This window comes from Desmodus rotundus, chromosome 5, assembly GCF_022682495.2.
Source record: "Desmodus rotundus isolate HL8 chromosome 5, HLdesRot8A.1, whole genome shotgun sequence".
NCBI lineage: Eukaryota > Metazoa > Chordata > Mammalia > Chiroptera > Phyllostomidae > Desmodus > Desmodus rotundus.
Window position 1 is genome coordinate 39,191,248 of NC_071391.1, and position 17,715 is coordinate 39,208,962.

At 41.5% G+C, this 17,715-nt stretch overlaps 1 long non-coding RNA gene across 1 annotated transcript in view; it reads left to right on the forward strand.

Moving 5' to 3' along the window:
* The window catches only part of LOC128780860 (uncharacterized), a 66,862-nt gene that overhangs the window by 12,652 nt on the left and 36,495 nt on the right, over nt 1–17,715 (forward strand). The window contains exon 3 of the long non-coding RNA XR_011651194.1: nt 7,939–8,118. This is a non-coding gene — a long non-coding RNA (uncharacterized lncRNA). The remainder of the gene's footprint in view (nt 1–7,938; nt 8,119–17,715) is intronic.

The window sequence follows — 17,715 nt, forward strand, 5'->3', positions numbered from 1 at the left end:
TAGCATTGTGATCAGAAAAAATGCTTGACATGATTTCAATCTTCTTAAATTTATTGAGACTTGTTTTGTGTCCTAACATGTGGTCTATCCTAGAAAACGTTCCATGTGCACTTGAAAAGTATGTATATTCTACTGCTTGGGGATAAAATGCTCTGAAGATATCAATTAAATCCTTTTGTTCTAGTGTGTCATTTCAGGCCATTGTCTCCTTGTTGATTTTCTGTCTGGAAGATCTATCCATTGAAGTCAATGGGGGTGTTAAAATCCCCTCATATGACTGTATTTCTGTCAGTCTTTCCTTTTATGTCTGTCAATATTTCCTTTGCTTATTTAGGTGTTCCTGTCTTGAGTGCATAAATGTTTACTAAGTTTATTGGTAACTCTTGTTGGATTGTTCCCTTTATCATTATGTAGTATCCTATGTCTGTTACTATAGCCTGGGATTTTAAGACTAAAGTCTTTTTAGCCTTTTAGTAGACTTTTAAAAACAGCCTTTTAAAGTCTGTTTTTTTCAGATATAAGTATTACTGCCCCAGCTTTTTTTCCTTTCCGTTTGCATGAAATATTTTTTTCCATCCCTTTACTTTTAGTCTGTGTGTATCTTTCAATTTGCATCTTGTTTTCTTATCCATTCAGCTACTTTATGTCTTTTGGTTGTAGCATTTAAGCCATTTCCATTTAGGTGATTACTGATGGATACGTATTTAGTGTCATTTTATTTTAAACTATTTTTCTCTATTGATGTTGTTGTTGTTGTTGTTGTTGTTGTTGTTCTTCTTCTTCTTCTTCTTCTTCTTCTTCTTCTTCTTTCTTCTTTCTTCTTTCTTCTTCTAGCAAGCCGTTTAACATTTGTTGCAGTATTTGTTGGGTATTAACAAACTCCTTTAGCATTTTCTTGTCTGGGATCTTTATTTATTCAATTTTATTTTTTATTTTTAATTATTTTATTGTTGTTCAATTACAGTTGTCTGCATTTACCCCCATCACTCCCCTCTCACCCCAGCCAAACCCACTTTCCTACTTTGCTTCCACCCCTCCCCTTGGTTTTGTCCTTGTGTCCTTTATAGTTGTTCCAGAAAGCCCTTCTCCCCTTCTCCCCTCCCACCTCCCCTCTGGTAACTGTCAGGTTGTTCTTAACTTCAATGTTTCTGGTTATATTTTGCTTGCTTCTTTCTTTTGTTGATTAGGTTCCAGTTAAAGGTGAGATTATATGGTATTTAAATCCCTCATCACCTGGCTTATTTCACTTAGCATAATGCTCTCCAGTTCCATCCATGCTGTCGCAAAGGGTAGGAGCTCCTTCTTTCTCTCTGCTGCATAGTATTCCATTGTGTAAATGTACTGTAGTTTTTTGATCCACTCATTTACTGATGGGCACTTAGGTTGCTTCCAGTACTTGGCTATTGTAAATTGTGCTGCTATAAACATTGGGGTGCATAGGTTCTTTTGGATTGGTGTTTCAGGGTTCTTAAGATATAATCCCAGCAGTGGAATTGCCAGGTCAAAAGGCAGTTCCATTTTTAGTTTTTTGAGGAAATTCCGTACTGTTTTCCACAGTGGCTGCACCAGTCTACATTCCCACCAACCGTGCACTAGGGTTCCGTTTTCTGCGAATCCTCTCCAGCACCTGTTGTTTGTTGATTTGTTTATGATGGTCATTCTGACTGGTGTGAAGTGGTATGTCATTGTGGTTTTAATTTGCATCTTGCTGATGGCTAGTGATGCTGAGCATCTTTTCATATGTCTCTGGGCCCTCTGTATGTCCTCCTTGGAGAAATGTCTGTTCAAGTCTTTTGCCCATTTTTTAATTGGGTTTTTTGTCTTCCTGGAGTGGAGTCATGTGAGTTCTTTATATATTTTGGAGATCAAACCCTTGTCTGAGGTATCATTGGCAAATATGTTTTCCCATATAGCTGGTTCTCTTTTCATTTTAATGCTGTTTTCTTTAGCCATGCAGAAGCTTTTCAACTTGACGAGGTCCCATTTGTTTATTCTTTCCTTTATGTCCCTTGCTTTAGGGGACATATCACTGAAGATATTGCTGTGTGGAATGTCTGAGATTTTCTTGCCTATGTTTTCCTCTAGGACTTTTATGGTGTCATGACTTATATTTAAGTCTTTTATCCACCTTGAATTTATTTTTGTGTATGGTGTAAGTTGATGATCGAGTTTCATTTTTTTGCATGTAGCTGTCCAGATCTCCCAACACCATTTGTTGAAGAGGCCATTTTTACTCCATTGTATGCTTCTGTCCCCTTTGTCAAATATTAATTGACCATAGAGACTTGGGTTCATTTCTGGGCTCTCTATTCTGTTCCATTGATCTATGTGTCTGTTCTTATGCCAGTACCAGGCTGTTTTGATTACAGTGGTCTTGTAATATGGTTTGATATCAGATATTGTGATCCCTACTACTTTGTTCTTCTTTCTCAAAATTGCTGCAGCTATTCAGGGCCGTTTATGAATTTCTGAAATGTTTGTTCTATATCTGTGAAATATGTTATTGGTAGTTTAATAGGGATTGCATTGAATTTATAAATTGCTTTGGGTAGTATGGCCATTTTGATGATGTTAATTCTTCCAATCCATGAGAGTGGTACATGCTTCCATTTGTTTGTGTCTTCCTTAATTTCTTTTTTCAGTGTTGTGTAGTTTTCTGAGTACAGGTCTTTTACATCCTTGGTTAGATTTACTGCTAGGTACTTTATTTTTCTTGTTGCTATATTAAATGGAATTTTTTTTCCTGATTTCTGTTTCTGATGTTACATTGTTGGTGTACAAAAATGCCTTTGATTTCTGAATACTGACTTTGTATCCCACTGTTTTGCCAAATTCACTTATTAGGTAAAATAGTTTTTTGGTGTAGTTTCTAGGATTGTCTATGTAGACTGCCATGTCATCTGCAAACAATGACAGTCTTGCTTCCTCCTTTCCAATTTGGATATATTTTATTTCTTTTTATTGTCTGATTGTGGTGGCTAGGACTTCCAATACTATGTTGAATAGGGCTTCCTTGTCTTGTTCCTGATCTTAGTGGGAAAGCTCTAAGTTTTTGTCCATTGAGTATAATGTTGGCTGTAGGTTTCTAGTACATGGCCTTTATTATGTTGAGGAATGCTCCCTCTAGTCCCACTTTGCTGAGTGTTTTTATCATAAATGGGTGCTGTATGTTATCAAATACTTTTTCTGCATCTGTTGAGATGATCATGTGATTTTTGTCTTTCATTTTGTTTATGTGATTTATTACATTTATTAATTTGTGAATATTGTACCATCCTTGCATCCCTGGGATGAATCCCACTTGATCATGGTGTATGATCTTTTTAACGTATTGCTGGATGCAGTTTGCCAATATTTTGTTGAGGATATTAGCGTCTATGTTCATCAGTGATATTGACCTGAAGTTTTCTTTCTTTGTTATTTCTTCAATTTTAAATGAAATCCTTTCTGGGTAAAGTAGCCTTGGTTGCAGGTCCTTGCATTTCATCACGTTGAATGTTTCATGGCAATCCCTTCTGGCCCAAAATGTTCTGTTGAGAAATCAGATGACAGTCCAATTGGTCCTCCCTTATAATTAACTACCTGCCTTTCTCCATGGCTTTTAGGATGCTCTCCTTGTCTTTAAGCTTTGCCTTTTAATTATGATGTGTCTTGATGTAGGCCTCTTTAGGACCATCTTGTTTGGGACTCTCTGCACTTCCTGGACTTGTATGTCTTTTTCTTTCATCAGACTAGGGAAGTTTTCAGTCATTATCTCTTCAAACAGAGTCTTGGTCCCTTGCTCGCTCTCTTCTCCTTCTGGTATTTCCATGATGCGGATATTATTATGCTTCATGTTTTCCCAAATATTTCTTAAGCTCTCCTCATTCTCTTTAATTCTCTTTTTTGCTGCTTTGCATGAGTGTTTTTTTCCTACTTCATCTTCCAAATCGCTGAATCTATACTCTGCTTCATCTAACCTACTGTTTATTCCTTCCAATGTATTATTTATTTCAGATATTGCAATCTTTATTTCTGACTGGCCCTTTTTTATGGTTTCTATGTCTTTTTTCATGCTGTTGAGTATCCTTTTAATCATTACTCTAAACTCCATATCTGATAAGTTGCTTTCCTCCCTTTCATTTATTTCTTCTTCTGGAGGATTCTTTTGTTCTTTCATTTAGGGCCTGTTTCTTTGCCTTCCCATTTTGTTTGCCTCTCTGTGTGTTTCTATGTATTAGGTAGATCTGCAAAGACTCTGGTGCAGACCTAGGTTGGTGACTGCCCATGACCAGCCCTGAACAACCTGTTTGGAGCTATCAGCAATACACAGTTTGTGGCATCCTCTGATGAGCCTGTTTGTGTGTAGAAAGATCCAGGCTGTGCACCAAGGGTTGCTTTTACCGGCACCAAACCCAGGAGAGGGTCAGCTAAAGTCTCAGAGCTCCCAGAGATCATCCTTAGTTGTTAAACTTATTCACTAAAATAACTGCCAGCTACATCCCTCAGCAGCCTGGTTTAAGCTCCACAGGGTGGGGCACAGTAATTCCTGTGGGTGTGGCTATTGCTTCCCTTCAGGCTGATGCCACTTGGGGGTGAATGCTCTGCCTGAGAAAAATGGCTCTCCACAGTATGGGGAATGACTCAACACAGAGATCCTGATGGCTGTTCCTTCAGTTCTCTCCCCAGAGCCACCAGCCCCAGACTCTCCTCATGAGTCTCTAGTCCACTTGGCTCTCCCTCTGCCAGAGCCCAGTGTAAGTGGCCGCAGATGGAATTTTGTGTGTTGGCCCTTTAAGAGGCTCTCTGCATCCCTATCCATTTCTCCCTGGCAGACAGAAACCCTGCTGCTTTTTACAGCTGGATGTTGTCTGGGTTCCTTTCCTGGCTCTGGTGCTATAGGCTGGGGAGCCTAGCTTGGGATTTAGACCCCACACTTCTCAGGAGGACTCCCTGGCCACTGAAATATCCCTCTGGAACGTTAGCTGCTGCCTGTGGGAGTCCATCTAGCCTTCTCACACCTCCTCCACACTGCCAACCAGTCTTGTTGTGATGAAGTAATTTCTTTTGTCTGTCCTTGATTATAAGGATTCTCTCCAGCTAGTGTTTAGTTGATTATTCAGGATGATTTCTCTACAATTTAGTTGTAATTCCATTTTGGTCCTGGGAGGATGTTTGTGCAGTTTCTACTTGCTCATCTGCCATCTTAGATCCAAAAACCAAAAGATTTTCATAGTCTCATTCCACATCTCATCACAAGGTATTGTAAAGATTCTATTGTATTTTGACTTTTTTCAAATTAACCATATTATTGACATCCTGTAATGCTTTTCTAACTTCCACTTCCTTATTGCTGTAATTTGTAAATGAGTAATGCAATAGATGAGGTTTATACATATGTAATCCCTCCCTGACCCCGGCCTCCTGTTTTCTACTCCAGTCAGGACAGCCACTCCATCAGTGGTTACTCTTACAGAAGACCACAACATGTTATACTAAGTAAATCTTTCATATTATAAAACATTTCTTTATTACAAAAAAGGATTATCATCAAAAAGTATGATACACCTTAAGCAAAGACTTAAGGTGAAACATGTTAGCAACTTTCGTTCAACCTTGGAGCTAACCCTCCACAATACTCATGCACCATGTGTTCCAAAATCTTTCCTTCAAATCAACAGTGTTTTCTGTGTGTCTTTCTACAGAATGCATTTGTAGGTGTTGTCACCTTCTCTGTGTACTAATCCAGTCACTTTAGCCACAGCATAGAGAGCAGTGGTTTTTTCCAATAATAATTGACTGGCATTTTGCCTTTTACTATTAAGTAAAAGAGATTTTACTCCAAGGAGATTTCTAAGCATGTTTATTCCACTTAATAATAGTTCACAAAAGTATACAACTAAGTATTGCATGACTTGCAAAACGCTGCCCCCCAAATTGTAGAGGTTTTCATCATGCTCCGGGCATATGGAATTCATGTGTCTGGATGATCATGACAGCATATTTATATCATTATGAACTACTCCCTCCAGGCATGAGTTAATACGCCCTTAGGTTGCTTGTTAATGTAGTCATATAAATCTGTATCTCTAGTAGTCTTTTTTAAAAATTTGAACTTTTTTTCTGATCAACTCCCTTGTCAGAGATACCGTAATGGATCTCATGACTGGTGGAAAATTGTTAGCTCTGCCATTTTCTGAGTTTGCTTTTTCTTGCACTATTTATATTATTTTCAATCTATAGATTTCTCTGCAGGAATCTTTTCAAATTACTTGTCCCTTTTGTGAGAATTCATTTAATTAAATAATAGTCAGATAATATTGCAGGGGTCCAGTATCAGTCACCCCAATATGTGCCTCTGTGGTACGCCAGTTGTTTTGAGCTAAAGGTAGCTTTAGCCACCAGCTCAAAACAACCTTCTGCCCTCCATCCTAATGACCTGGAACTTGAATTAGAGTCCTTAACCATAAGAGATTCTCAGAAGTAACTTCTTTTGCAAACTTCTATTTACTAAAGATCTGCTCTTCTTATCAACCCGAGATGACCTTTTGAAGTCCCCAAGGCACCTTACCTTATCCCTAAGTCAGCATGTCTTACATACCCACGTTCCCTTTCTGTCTCTGAACCTCTCAGGTGTGTGGGGTCTCTGACTCTCTCATGTATGTGGCGTTGCCATACATATGCATGTATTAAATTGGTTATTTTCTCTTGCTAACTTGTCTCATTTGTATTTGATTGTTAGATCAGCCAGAAGAACCTTGAGGACAGAGGAAAGTGTGTTCCTCCCCCACAGTATACTCTGTCTCTCTACCACCTGGGGTAGAAATAATTTGTAATACCTCGCAATTCACTTGAAAGCAACCAGACCAATGAGGATGCCACACCCTCTTTCTCTGAGGACACCTCTACTATGATACATGATATGAACACTTGCAAGGGCTGAGTGAGGGTGCCTGTATCAGGCCATATAGTGAATCTTAATTTCTTTATTTTTATAGTAAAATGTAAATACAAATGAAAGTTTTCTTTTTCTTTTACATCCAAATGGATCATCCTACACATCCACTTAGAAGACCACTGACTTAATCCATCCCTCCTATTGCCTCCATTCAATGTGAACATCACCTAACAAGTTTCTGCCAACACAACCACCTCCCCCGCCCCACCTTCCCTCCCCAGCAGCACAACCAGTCTCTTCCCCATGCTTCTGCCTGGGGCAGACATCCTGTGTCCCTCCTCCTCTCCTCCATTTGGCCCAATGCTCAAATCATTTCAACTGAAACACCAGAACCAGAGCTGTGGATCACCTCCAACAGAACTCCAACTCCTAATTCACTGGGGGGTTGGGGTTCTTGAAGCATTTTTGGAAACCCAGAGGGGTTCGGGATCTGTGCTCCATACTCCCTGCACTAATGCTGTCCTCTGTTGTTCCATAATGTACACACACCTCCAAGATGAGCATGGCAACCTCTAAATGCCCAAGTTTTCTGTCTCCTTTTATAATCTCCCCAGCTACAAAAGCCAAATTCCCTCTCCGCATCCAAGGAGATATTAAGACAGGGGCTCTGCTTCTGAGAGTGCTTTAGCAAAAACTCAACAAATACATCCAGTTTTCAAACGAAAGTACACCAGGGCCTCTATTAATTGAGTGGACTGAAATCACGGTATATGGTCTGATGATGGGGCGGAAATAGTACATCAGGAGTGCATGGTGGCTGGAGAAAGAGTGCCCAGGGCAGCGTTCCTGACTCCTACATGGAAGGGCATTGTGGCCTCTGCGGAGGCTGTGGCAGATTTGGAGTACAGCCTTCCCCCACCTGCCTCTTCACACCAGTTTGGAATTCAATTCCCTCCCCACGAATTTAACTCCTGTGTAGTCAGTCAGTCCTAAGCAAGCTAGAGTCTGACAGTCCCCTTACAGTTAACTACTGGTTCCTTTTTTCTGAAATGAATTTCTAGAAAGAAGAGAGTGGAACCTGAGCACTTTGGAAATTAGTGTGCATGAGAGCTAGGCTCTAGACCCAGAACACGTGCACCCAGGATTGGAAATGGAGCTGCTGTGACAGGAAGCCAAAGGAGGATGTCCTGGGCACCATGCCCAGTCCAGAAGAGGGGAAGGGAGAACATTCTGGACTCATGGTGAGTCTTTAGGGCGACTGGGAACATCGGGCTTAGAGTCCGTCAGTCACTCCTCTGTGGATGGGAGTGAAGGAGGGTCAATGAGTGGGTATTGGAGACTTAGGGCCCGCCCCCGTCACTACAGAATGCTCACTCAGTAGTCAAGGGGCTGACAGTTCCCAGGACATGCCTGTCTACTGATCCACACGTGGTCTCTGTAATTAAATGGAAGTCTGGGAATTAGCTGTTCCTTCACCATCTAAAAATGGCCTGTTGTCTCTGCCTTCCCTCCAGGACTCTGTGCAAGGTCATCCTAGCAGTTGTCCAGTTCAGCACTAGCTCATTTTCATGTTCGTGTCTTTCCTACTCTCTAAAACTCCACCATCAGCCTAATCATTATGCACTGGGTGAGACTCTGCAGCTGGACTTCTATAGATGGGAATTACAGCCACAACTCTCGTGACCTTCCCAAATCATCTGCTCCCACCTCCCTTCCTCTCTTACCATATAGTTTGAAATTCTAACGTGATTGTAGCCTTCTAGAATTACTGGGAGGGGAGGGAGGCAGGTGGGCAGAAAAGAGACTCAGATGAGGCTGTGATCTCTGTCACCCAGAGGTGCAGTCTGCCCTACTGCCTCCTACACACACACACACACACACACACACAGGCCATGCACATTCCTAAGACTTTCCCTGGCTGCAGCTCCTAGCAGTCCCAATCCTAGGCTGTCTTCTTCCTGATTCCTGATTTAGAACTCCCCACCCAATCATTCAATGAACAATAGGGTCAAAGACTAAACCAGGAGTGAGAGTATGTAACTGCCCTGCCCCACAGCGTCTGTTTCCCAATTGAGTATCAGACTCCAGAAGGCTGGCTACCATCAGTCCTCGACAGTACCATTGATGCCAACCCAACCTCAACTCAGTGGATTCTACCGTGGAGATCTGGAGGAATCAGAGCTGCTTAAATTGGATCATAGGGATTTTTCCAGCTCTTAAATTTCTGTAACTTAAGAATGAGCCTCACTGTGATTTTATGAGGATAATAACACCTCTGGGTGGGAGAGGAGGACTCTGCGTAAGAATGTGGTTTGGGAAATCAAAAATATAAAGATTGTGATGGTTGCACAACATAATGAATGCCACTGAAGTGTACGTGTAAAATCATACACATGAAAAAGGCAACTTTGTGTTCTATGTGTTTTACTACAGTTACAAAATTGTTGAAAGAACAAAGAGTCAAAAAAAATGAATTTTTGAAACAACTGCCATTTCATAGCTTCACTGTTTCTTTGCATCGTAAGTGTGAACAGGCCCAGGACAAATGGCTCTTTATCAACTATCCAACTATACCCAAACCTTCAGGAAAAGTGCTCAGAGACAACAAGGAAGGAAGGGTCAGGTTCTGTTTTGGACAGACCTAAGAAATAAAGAGCAGCTACAGGAAGAAAGGGGATCAACACATCACAAGGAATGAGAACCCAAAGATCACTCTAACATACAAGATCCACCCAGAATCTGCAGAAATCTTGGAGAATCACTGGGCAAGCCCCAGATACCTCAGGGTGGATAAAAATGCCCATAGTTCATGATTTGTCTAAAGGACGAGTCCTTGAGAAAAAGAAAGAAATCAGTTGGGAGTCACTAGTATCTATCACCTGTTAGTGGTTCCCAAAAGGCAGGCTCCAGTCCCTGGCCCATCTGTGTGTTTCCCATCTACCTCCCATTCCAGGTAATCCCCCCTTGAACCAGACCAATTTCTAGTGACCCACAGCAAAGGTCATATCCTTTCTATATAAGCATGATGTAAGCTTGTGGTTTACCAATAATTTAGTATTCCCAAATGTATTAGTTGGGATTAGGTTCAACTGAGGATAATAGAGAACCAAAATAGCAGTGAAATAAATCTTCCTTCCTTCCTTCCTTCCTTCCTTCCTTCCTTCCTCTCTTCCACTAAATAGTCCAGACTTGGGAACTATGGACAAATCCTCAGACTCCTTCCAGCCCCCACACTACCATCATTTGAGTTTGATCCTCATGCCTGTGGGAATTAGCAGTGCCCCTTCCTTTGCTAAGAGCATACAGCTAGAGCTTTAGTCATTACATCCATGTTTTAGGGAGCAAGGAAGAGGAAAGACTATACAATAGTTCTATTTTTTAATTTTTTTGAGGAACCTCCATGGAACTTTTCCTAGCAGCTGCACCATTTTGCATTCTTATCAACAGTGTACAAGGGTTCTAATTTTTTCACATCCTTGCCGGTACTCACTGTCTTTTGTTTTCTTGATGATGGCCATCCTAATGGGTGTGAGGCGATAGCTCATTGTGGTATTGATTTGCATTTCCCCGATGATTAGTGATGTTGAGCATCTTTTCACATACCTGTTGGGCTTTTGTATATCTTCTTTGGATAAATGTCTATTCAAGTGTTTAACCCATTTTTAAATTGGGTTATTAGTTGGGTTTTTGTTTGTTTGTTTTTTTACTGTTAAGTTGTATTACCATATGATCCATCAATCTCACTTCTGGATACTTATCCAAAGAGTTGAGATTAGGATCTCAATGAGATAGTAGCACCCCTATGTCACTCTGGGGCTATTCACAAGAGCCAAGATGTGGGTGAAACCTAGTTGTCCATCAATGGATGAATGAATAAATAAATTGTGGAATATTATTCAGCCTTAAAAAAGGAATGGATGCATCTTAAAGACATTATGCTAAGTGAAATAAACCAATCACAGAAGGATAAATGCCACATGATTCCACTTATATATTATATAAAACACTGGAACCCATAGAAGCAAAGAATAGAAGGATGGTTGGTAGGGGCTGGGGGCATGGAAGGAAAATGGGAAGTTGCTAATTAATATACATAAAGTTTTAGTTATACAAAAATAAGTAAATTCTAGACATCTGCTGTTCAATATTGTGTCTATAGATAACAATACTGTATTGTACTCTTAAAAACCTGTAAAGAGGGTAGATCTCATGTTAAGTGCTCTTACCACACACACACACACACAAAAGAAAACCACAAAAGGAGGAAGGAATGAAGAAGAAAAATGGCAGAAGGCACAGGTCAAATGTTTTTAATGAAGCCACTATGTCAGACTTCCACTTATCTCCCCTTGGCCACACTGACCAATGGCATTGTTATTTCTTCTCTCACATATGACTTCACCAAGGCATGGCCTTCTTTCCAAATATAACTGCCAATTTTCATGTAGGCCCAAGGTTACCAGAATTCCATATTATGTTTTACCTTTTCGTGTTACGCTTGGGAAGCCAGGCCTAACATGTTAACAGTCCTCCAGGCAGTCACCCGTAAGGTATCTATGGAGCACCCGGCAGTTCTCAGGCACCGGGTTCCAGAGCAACAATGGCAATCAGAACACAGTCCTTGCCTTCACGGAGGTTGTCAGCTGAGGAGCACTGTTCAAACGACCACGTGAAAACATGACTTCTAACAGCGGTAGTGCTACGAAGAGAAAGTACGAGAGTTGTATCAGAGCATAACAAGAAGATCTTACCTCCTTCCAGGTATGAGCAGGGAGAAGGTTCTAGAGTCAGCATTGGCAGACATTGGGAATAGCATGTACAAAGGCCCTGAGAGAGTTTAGGAGAGCAATACCTGAGTTATACACCCCCCACCACACACATGCTTTATTTTTGTCATGTGTTCATGGTTGCACATTCTGTTAAATTTACACAATAAAAGCTCAATTTCCTATGTGTATAAATTCCTCGTGTTAGCTAAGGGAAGTACCTCATGGCCTGGATAAATAAAACCAGATTTAGTGCTCTAGGGTAGTATTGTTTTTAAATTAGTTTTCCCAAATCCTGTCACTTTTCCAGTATTTATTCAATTTATAACAAACCCGTTTTACAATTCCTCATGCTCGCCCTCCCCAGCCCCTTGTTTTCTGGGTATTTCCAGTTCTGTCTCTGTCAAACATTCCTTCCATGTGAGTATATTCTGCAAGTCAGTGGAGAAGAATGTCTTCCCCACCATGCTGTCTTGTAAGCAGCTTCATTCCTTCTGCCAAAATCATAGAGGGGCACACTGTGGCCACACCCTGTGTGGGTACTCCAGTACCAGGGGCCAGCCCTCCCACCCTGCCCCTTCTTCACTGGGCTCTAAGTTGAATCATTCATCCTCCTCCACAGTCTGGCCTTCTCTTCAGTTCTTCTCCAGAGAGTAAGTGGAGTAAGATTTGAGTGTTACCAATGGTCCTGGGCTATGGAGCCTTCCTGCCTCCTGATGCCACTCTCGCCGCCACCCCTACTTCAAATCAGCTCTATCTAATAGCTATCTATTTCAATGTGTCAGGCGTAAGTGCATTGCCAAATTTCACTCCTACCTGGAATCTCTGAAGTATGTTAACGAAGTCACCATCTCTATCCCTACCTTTTGTGGTTTCCTCATATACCTTCCCTGCAGGAGTCCACCCTTTAAACCTCTGTCTCCATCCTTCATCTCCAGAACTGATTGCTGAGCGCCAGAGTCTCAGGGGGCCTCCCCAGAGCCATCAACAGAATGGCCACTATATCAGTAGGGTACCAGCAGCAAACAGATGGTATGTGCTTATTAGGACAATTGATTTAATAGATAATTTAATAGAGGGGCTATAAAGATGTGGGAAGGGTGTGGGAAACCACGGGGATTTGTGCAATACTCAGGGCTAGTCAAATCAGGCCCGGAGGGCAAGGGGAAAGAGCACCGATACATGGCAGCCTTCCAGTAGAGCCAGATGCCAAGTCACCTTACCTGTCTCATGTTGCCTGGCCAGCTCTTCTGGTCCAGGTTAGCCCTCTTCCTCATGGCCCAGCCTTCTCTCTCCAGACCCCTCACAAGATCTCGCAAAGTCCCTGTGTAGGAGTTACTCTTCAGCATAGGGTTTGCCAGCCTCTAACTTGGCCTGCAGATCTTCCTATGCACCTGATGACTGCAGGCACCTGGCTGGGCCCACCTGCCCCCCAACTTCTCCCTCCTTCTCAGTTGAGGGTCTAGGAATAGCACTAAGAGTCACCACCTCGTCCCTCTCACCTTCTTTTCCTTTTTGTTTGCCAGTGATTGGTGCCCAGTCGGGCTGAGCACTGAAGTCATGGCCAGGTTGATGGCAGCCTGATGTAGAGGTCTCTAACCTCCTTTTCAGACAAGCACAGTGTGTGGGGTCCAGCATGTGGGTCAGGCAGCTGTATCCACTCTGTTTCCCAGGGTTATCCCCCACTCCGGTCCCTGTCCTCCAGGGGTCACTATTACAGAGAACACAAAACAAGCTGGCCTAATTCGCCCACAGAAATGTCAGTGAAACAGCCCTGTTTTTATTTACTTTCTATTTTAGCCCTTCCCTCCGAGGCTGGGCCAGGGCAGCGTGAGCAACATGCACAGGCTGGAACCTTTCCAAAGAGGTTTCTAGATCCCTCTGAGAACAGATTGCTGCCTGCCCTTCGTCCCCACAACTGCTCCAGACACCCAGATGCATCTGCATCTGGCAGTTCTGATTCTCGGGACGCCAGACTGTCCCAGCAGGGCCATGGTTCTGGTACAGCAGTTAAGGGACAGCTCTGTCCAAGCAGTCACTGCACAGACTTCCTGAGTATTCCTCCTTCTGTCCAGATGTCAGCAGCTAAAATCATGCAGCCCAGTTTATTAAATGGCCTCTGTCCAGTGGGTGGGGTTTCAGGGAGGGGAGTTGTATGCCCTTCTTATACCCTTTAGGATTGATAATTGTGTTTTTAACAGGAAAAAATTTTAAATGTAATAGCATGTTTACCAAGATCGTATAGTAAATGCTCGTGATAGAACATTATGTTATAAAAGTAGCACATGGAGCAGGATTTCAACTATGTGAAAAATAACACAAATGAAATGAAATAAAATAAAAACTGGGCATAAAAAAGTGGTAGAAAAAAAATTTAATATGTTTTAGGTTCTGGGGAAAAAACTCTCAGCTTGGAGGGCATGCCCTAATTCTCCAACAGGCTGCCCACCGCCCTTTTCCGCCCCAGATGTCTGGGGGTGCTCGGGTCAGTAGAAAAGACACCATGACTAGGAATGTGATTTTACCCAAAGTAAGGGAAAGCTCCATGTCAAAGCTAGAGCATTCGGGTGCCCTGGAATAGGGATGGAAAGAAGAGAGAATGTGAATTGCAAGGGAAGAGTCTTACTAGAGAAGGGAACCCAAAGACTTGGCAATAGGACAAGACCAAGTGGAAAAGACAATGAAAGATTCCCTATGAGACGCAGGGGAATGCATATTAGATATCAAATTGTTTCCTATCGTGTGTTGTGCTGTAATATCCCTCCATAACCCGCCCCCCCATCTTCAGTAAAAATCTCTTATAACACAAATCTCATAACATTGATATTTAGGGGAATCAAAGAGATCGTGGCAAACTACAGTGTGAAACAATACAGGAGCTGAAGTAAGATAAGTCCTCTTGCATTAGGGAAGATAGGCTAGGCGGTAGCAAACATATACAAAACAAACAAATAAAACTCAGTAGTTTAACACATCAGAGTTATGTTTCTTATGCTGCTTTCATTACAAGCCAGTGCAGGTCAGGCAGCTCTCCTGCAAGACTTCCCTCCCGTGACTCAGAGACTCACGCGGTCCCATCCTGGATTCCCACTATCGATGTGTCTTTCACTACTTGATACATGACCATTACAGCAGTGCCTAGAAGACAAATTATACATTAAATCTGTATCTTGAAACTCAGGAAGGCTGAAAACCAATGATCAAAGTTTCCAACTCAGAAGCTAGAAAAAGAACAGCAAATCCAAATAAGTAGAAGGGAGGAATTAAGATAAGAGCAGAAATTAATGAAATTAAAAAAACAGACAATAGAGAAAAATCAACAAAGTCAAAAGCTTGTTCTTTGACTAGATTATTATAATTAATAAAACTCTAGCAAGACAAATCTTGGAAAAGAGGAAGTGAAAACACAAATACCAAAATCAGTTATAAAAATGGAATAGCACTACAGACCTATAGACATTAAAAGGATAATTAGGATATGACAAACTTAAAGCAAATAAATTGACATTTTATATGCTGACATGTATGCCGTGAAATTGGAAACCTTAGGTAAAATATGTAAGTTTTTAAAAATACAATTTATAAAAATTTCCACAAAAAGAAATGGAAACTACCAATAGTCTTACATGTATCAAAAAAAATTGAGTTTGAAATTAAAACTCTTCTCACAATGAAAACTACAACTTCAAATATGTTCACAGAAATTTAAGAAATAAGTAATACTGATCTGAACAAACACATTCAGAGACCGGAAGAACAGGAAAAACATCCAGACTCATTTTATAAGGCTTGCAAAACCTTGATAACTAACGGAAAGCTCAGAAAGACATTTCGAGATAGGAAAATTACCGGCCAACGGCTTAGGCTGGGGAATTTGGAGGGGCGCACGGTGAGCCTACTGGGTGAACAGTAACAGTGCCCTCCACAGTGTATGCTTCAGGCCCTTACACATCCTTTGCTCCCTTCTTCCCACAAGTAGAACACCTCGAACTGCTCTCACGGAAGGCAAGCCAAAGTCCCACCCATCATTGTATTTCATGCCCTTGCATATCCCTCAGGAACATATGTGACTTCTCTTAGAAGACCTGAGAACTAAAAAGGCAAGTGCTCTGCCTAATACTCAGGCCAACATACAAATATTCAATGATGGAACAGGAACAGGGTAACTTTAACAAACTCTCCACTCAGGGGAAGATTAAGACCCACGGTAGTCACTGGTCTGCACATATCCTGGTATGGCAATGCTGAAATACCAGTGGGCAGGTTTTACAAAGGATGCCTTTCCTGGGGCAGGAACTCTCTCATCCATTGCTCCTCGTGAGCACCCACCCTCTGAGGCGCTTCCCCTGGACCCATATTCTCCTTGGCCACATCTAAAGAGGGAGTTGAGGAGAATGCTCTCCTTACGGGTTGAGCAACTTCCTGCCAGAGGTTGTTTTACAACTTAACAGACTCGTGCCTTTTACCCAGGCTTGTGGTTTTTTGATAACACAGTTTCCTCACACACTTGGGAAGCCCCCGATCTATCTGCATTTAGACCGTTTCATTTGCCAGTATCCACACTCAGTGAACTTTTGTGAGACAGAGTTTTCAAATTTGCTTCATTCTCTTACCTTCTTAGCCATGCGATAGTGATTTCTTTCCATGTGAAAGTGATTTCTAGCTTCTACAGAGGAATAAAACACCTTTGTCAGCTATTAAACCACTGAGACATTTTATTGGGCCTTGGTCACTCCAAGTCTTTAAAATCCCCATTTCTGACTATTTGGGAACTAGAAGCAGTCAACTTTTCTAACTCTTCAGGACTCAATATTCTGGTCTTTGTCTATCCCATTTCATTTCTAATGGCAAAACATCCAGCTTTATTTTTGTTTGTTCATTCTGAAAAGCTAGAATAATTTCTTAAGTGGCTCCTCTGGGTATATGTCTTATGTAAATCCAAAGATGAGGTGCAATTTCTGCTGAGTCTGTGCAAGGCACTCACTTTCGGATATCTGAGCTCCGCAAGTGGAGGAAATGTGAGGTACTGGAATTCAGGGACCCTTGCCTTCCAGAGTAAACTTGACATTTGCCTATTACGTTGGGCTGTTGTGCACCTGTAGCAGCAGCTGTAAATGACCCCTCTGCTCACCTCTTTGGTCATAGCAGGGTCCCTTTCTGGGTATGCGATCTTACTCAGTAAAATGAACATGAAGAAGACTAGAAGCAGGGGAACCAGTGGCCCAGGGATGACCCTCAAGCAGTGACATAAATTCTCTAGCTACCTCACCTCCTGGGAAAACATGTTGAGGTATTTAATAAATAGTGTCGTAGAAGGGCCCCAGTACGATTGAGCCCCCAAATGCCCAAATCAGTGACTCACTTAATTCACCCCTTATCAAATGTTTCCCTTTCCCTTTATCATTTCTCCAATCCCCAGAAAAAGTAGTTGCACGCAAATCCTTGTCTCAAGATCTACTTTTAGTAAAACCAAAATTATTTAAACTTGTCCAAAAGAATGGAAAACAGCCAAAGCTTTGCTGTTAGGGAAAGGAATAAAATTCATTGTGCCTCTATTCTTTTTTATTTTTAACTTGAGATATAATTTGTATACCATAATATTCACCCTCTTAAGATGTATACTTCAGTGATCTTTAGTATACTCACGAAGTTGTGCAACATGTTGCCAGAAGAAATGTCCAAACCTATGAGAATTTTTTAGTTTATTTGAGCGAAACTGGCGACAATTATCGAGAAGCAAACTCTCAATGGATTGAGAAAATTCTCTGGCAAATGGCAGCTTTGCAGTTTATTTTAAGCATTAAAATAAAAGGAGGAGATATAAGGAGGGTTACATGAAACCCATTGATGGTAGATTGAGATGGGAGAAAGCAAAGTGAAGAAATCTCTGAGATTGGATAAGAAGTAAAACAGACAGATATACTTTACATTGGTGCCTACAGAATACTTAATGATTAACATGTACAGGACATAGAGAGGGTATGTGGTGAACAAGATAAGTATGTGGCCTTGTGCTCTGGTGCATGGGTTGTGCCCTGAAGGGTCTGGAAAAACGAGATTACACTGACATCT